Raw genomic sequence first — 4964 nt, 5'->3', positions numbered from 1 at the left:
AGAGAGAGAGAGAGAGGGAGTATCAAAAAAATCCACGCATACATAGGTTACTGATGTTCGCACTACCCTGTTTTAATAATTGCACAAAATCATCTTGTCTTTTTATTAATTGGCTTCTAAGATCTTTTGGGAACTGTTATTTCCTTTCACAGCTGTTTAAGAAAGAAAAGACAGGCTGTGTTCGTGCAATTATTAAAACATTGCAGTGCCAACATCAGTACTCTATATAACAAAAGGGATTTGCTAGGGACAATGCAGAAGGCATTAAGCGCATGGGCTGTTGTATGTGAGAGTAGGCACCTCAGGTGAATAAAATGAATGAGACAAAATCTGAGCCTGTGTGGCTGCTATCACATGCAACGGCCCATCCGCAAAATTCCTTCCGCGATGGACGCTAGCAAAACCCATATTAAAGATATATTTCTCATTGCAAAACGGGTTCGCTTCGAGTGAAACCAGGTTGAATAACTCGTTGGGTCACTCAAAATCTTCATGGTTAACTCATACGGGTTGTAACTCGTCTGTTTTGATCGAAGGAAAATATCTATTTCCTAATAAATTTGCGGTTAAGCTGAAAACCAAGAATATTTAGGGGCATATTTGGCAACGATGAAAATTTATTGAGTAGAGTTTTTTGTTTCCTGGTTTTTCAAGCTTTTCTTACCCTCTTCTCACTGAGTCTCTCTCGTGTTGAAGGAAAACAAACTCATGTCCCACCCTCCCTCACCTTTGTGTAAGCTAATATTCCAAGAACACAAATTCATGCTCCCTCACCTTTGTGTAAGCTAATATTCCAAGAAAACAAATTCATGGTAGCCAAAAGGTGTCCTACTTCAAATTAGGGAATTTTCCTGTTTGTTTATAAGGAACCTTTCATTCTCCCCTCATTTACAGCATCTTTAGTATCTCCTTCTCTGCCTGTATCTCTCATGATTGGTCCCACTAATATTCAAAAGGAATACTATTTCATGATTGTTAAACAAGTCCTTAGAAAATGAGGAGACTTTTTTTCTAAGGGAGGGTTTCTTAGGCTCAGTTCAGCTGCTAAAATGCTAAATGGGCGTGGGAAAGGAAAGGAAAGTGATGAGGGAAATGGAAAGGAATGGAAAGGAAAGCCGGTCAGTACCTTTAAAAGAAAGATGGGTCTAATAGCAGTACATAATAAATATCAAATGAACAACCATAAAAATCCAAACCTAATAATTAGCAAATGAGTAGCCGTAATATTTAAAGAGCTATAGAGCAGATGGTCAAGCTATACATAAAGCTACCTAAAAAATCCAACCTAGTGAGGAGTTCCATAAATACCTGAGTTGTTTGTGTAAGATGGAGAAGAACCACTATTCGAGTACAAAACCACTTGCAATAAAGATAAAAGAGTGATGTGTTAAAGTATAAAAGATAAATAATGCCTTTCTTCAAAAGCTTAAGCTTTTGGAGAAGTTGGTAAGTTAACATGGTATCAGAGCCAAAGGTCTCGAGTTCAAACCTCCTGGATAGCAAAAATCCACATGTGATGGTCAGCCCAAAGTGGGACCACATGTGCCACGTGTTTGCCAAGTAGGCCACACGTGCAGGGCAGTGTTAAAGTATAAAAGATAAATAACGCATTTCTTCAAAAGCTTAAGCTTTTGGAGAAGTTGGTAAGTTAACATGATGAATCAACCAAAAGAGCGTGGTTAAATCCAGCAAAAAAAGCTACAGTAGTAGCAAAGATATACATTATTACACCAAATGCAATGAAAAACTTGGGAAAAACCTCTTTCAATATCAACAAGAAAGTATGATCTAAATTTTTTGGAAAGAAACTATAGAACATAAATTAGCAATGGATGCGAAATAAAAAGGAAAATACGAAACCAACAATGGGGGAAAATGAGACAGAGGGGGAGGGGGGGGGAGAGGGAGAGATTGAGAAGTTAGCAAAAAAGGGAAGATAATACTTTTGGAAAAAAAAACCAAGACAAGGTCCAAAAAATAGAAACGATAAAAAAAAACCTTTTTTAGAGTGAGAGAGAGAGAGAGAGAGAGAGAGAGAGAGAGAGAGAGAGAGGGAGGGAGGGCTAACCGGAAAACAAGGGACAGAGGCACACGTGGATGACGATTCAAGGAGCCGGGAAGCGATGATCTCCGAAAACGATAGCTCCGGGAGGTTTCTGATAGAGGAGACACCTATGACCATGAAAAATAAGTGAAATCTACGAGAGAGAGAGAGAGAGAGAGAGAGATTGCTTCACTTGGCTATGATGAAATCGGCGAGGATGGAACGATCGTTGGTAAGAAGAGGATCCTCTCCCATGACAATAGAGGGTTTGCTCCAAGATGATGAACTCCAAGACAATGAGTTCTTATAAAAGAGAGGGTTTGCTGCAAGACGATGAGTGCAGAGAAGATTTCCGAGAATGGGGTTGGCGAAAATGGAAAGATCATGCAGAGAAGATGCTACAAATGAGAAAAGTAAATGCCCAACGACTCTATTTTGATTTCTTAGCTGTCGAGATTGGGTTTCTCGAGACAAGATTCCAACGAATTTTGAACAAAATCATGTCCTTGGGAGAGGATTTTGCGCTGCAGATCTTGTCCATCCACGTCAAGCTAGCGGAAATCCACGTCATATTCCCCTCCACCTGTAGTGCATCAATTAAACACCAGGATTTTGCTTTATGGGTGGATTTTGGGCACAAATTCCTTTCCTTTCCAACTGAAGTGTAGCGACTTGAGGGTCTGTTTGGTTGCTAGATGCATGGCATCCTCAAGGACGCCCCCAAGTAGAAAAAATCTTTTTTGGTAACTTTTATGGTGTTTGGTGGCCAATTTAGCATCACAATCCATAGAGACTACCAGACAAGATTCAAAGCTAATTATTGCTTGTCTGGTGATGTGGCACCCAGAGGCGGAGCCAAGAATTTACACTCTAGGGTGTTAAAGTATAAAAGATTAAATAACACTGTCTCCAACAGCTTAAGCTTTTGGAGTAACTGGTAGTTTAATATGGTATCAAAGCTAGGTTGGCTCAGATATTGAAACAAAAGAGAATAAGGCACTCAACAGTTACTTCATTCAATGTCTACATCCAGTGCAATTGTTCCAGAAGTTCTTACAGAGAAGAACTATGGGAACTGGAAAGTATGGCTCAAAAGCTATCTCCTAGGCCAAGGACTTTGAGACATTCGTTGATGGTTCTGAAGTTAAACCAGTAGGCAATCAACCCGGACTCAATCAATGGTGGAAGAATAATGGCAAAACTCTACACGCTATTCAAATTTCATGTGGTTCGAGTATGCTTCTTACATAAGAGAGCTAGATTTGGCAAAGGAAGCTTGGGATCATTTCGCCACTGTGCAGGAACAAGCAAGCGGAGCAAGGAAGGCATTCTTGGAAGCAAAATTACGATCATGCAAACAAGATATTGACACATTTGTTGCATTCTCACGAAAAGTCAAAGATTATGTGATCAAATGGAAGGCTTAGGCACCAAAATGGTGAATGACACTCGGTTGCTATCAGTTTAGAAAACTTAAGAACTGATCGAATTTGATGCAATGCGAGTACTTGTTCAAAAGACTAAGCCACCCAAGGAAGAAGCTATTTCCTTATTTCTTGAAAGACGGAAGCTAGAATCAAACAATGAAAGGAAGGAACAAACCAATGAAGCTGTATTTACTAATGCTCGTGGAAAACCTCATGGACGATTCCGTGGGACAGGGAGATCACAAAACCACCAGCAATTCCGATCTTCAAGTAGTCAAGATAATCATGACAACCCTAGGAAACCTACTTGTTATAACTGTGGCAAGACAGATTATTATTCTAGGGACTGTTGGTACAAAGAAGGAAACTACAATGCCATATAGAAGTGTGAAGATGAAGAAACCACGGAAGACAAGATTGAAGAAGCTTTGTGTGTTACACATGAATCAAATGATACCAATAGAGATCAACGATTCATTGATTCAGCATGTTCAAATCACATGACTCCAATAGATTATCTCTTCATCACCAAAGAACCAATCAGATACGCATCTGCGATTATCACTGGAGATAATACATCTCTAAAAATTGAACGTCAAGGCAACATCACTCTGCTTCACACAAATGGAGGTATTAAACAATGTTCCGTAACTTCATAAAAATCTTATGTCTGTAGGGCAATTAGTTGATCAAGGTTATGATGTTGTCTTCAATGATAATGGATGTGAAATACTCAGAAAATCAAATGGCAATCTAATAGCTGTTGGTAAGAAAGTCGGTCGTTTGTTTGCTTTAACAATGAACCTCTCCACTACTAAGGATAGTTCCATCCTAGATGTCACCAACCTATGGCACAAAAGGCTAGGACATTGCAATCTTCAACGCATCAAAGATATGGCCAGCAAGAAATTGGTCACCGACATTCCTACCATCGGATATGATGAGAAACATACCTGTAGATATGGCCCTCATCACAGTGACGTATGAGGGCCAAGTCCGGTAGAATTCATTAATCGATGGAGGTATTATGTTTCATTCATCAATGAATACTCTCGTTACACATGGTATCAGAGCAAATGCCTTGGTTCAAACCTCCTTGATAGCAAAAATTCACATGCAATGGCCAGACCCAAAAGAGGCGCCTCATGTGCAGAGTGTAGACCAAACCTAAAAAGAGAGGCCACACACGAGGGGGAGTGTTAAAAGTATAAAAGATTAATAACAGTATAACATCGTCTCCAACAGCTTAAGCTTTTGGAGTAACTGGTAGTTTCACAGGGGGCGGACTAATTTACACTTGGTTGCATTGGTCAGTGCGCCCACTAAACTATCTAAGCATGCATGTACATCCATGCAATGCAAAAGGGAATTTGCAAGTCATTGGGGGGCCATGGCCCCCCTCGTGCTATATGTGCGTCCGCCCCGGTGCCACCCATGTTCCCTACTTATACCTTCCATGCCATCCTCCTCAAAAAAAAAGGAAGAATTTGTCA

The sequence above is a fragment of the Tasmannia lanceolata genome, unplaced genomic scaffold (assembly GCF_043159265.1).
Source record: "Tasmannia lanceolata isolate RefF3 unplaced genomic scaffold, GAP_Taslan_0.1 ptg000002l, whole genome shotgun sequence".
Classification (NCBI taxonomy): Eukaryota; Viridiplantae; Streptophyta; class Magnoliopsida; order Canellales; family Winteraceae; genus Tasmannia; species Tasmannia lanceolata.
This window is presented reverse-complemented; position numbering follows the sequence as displayed.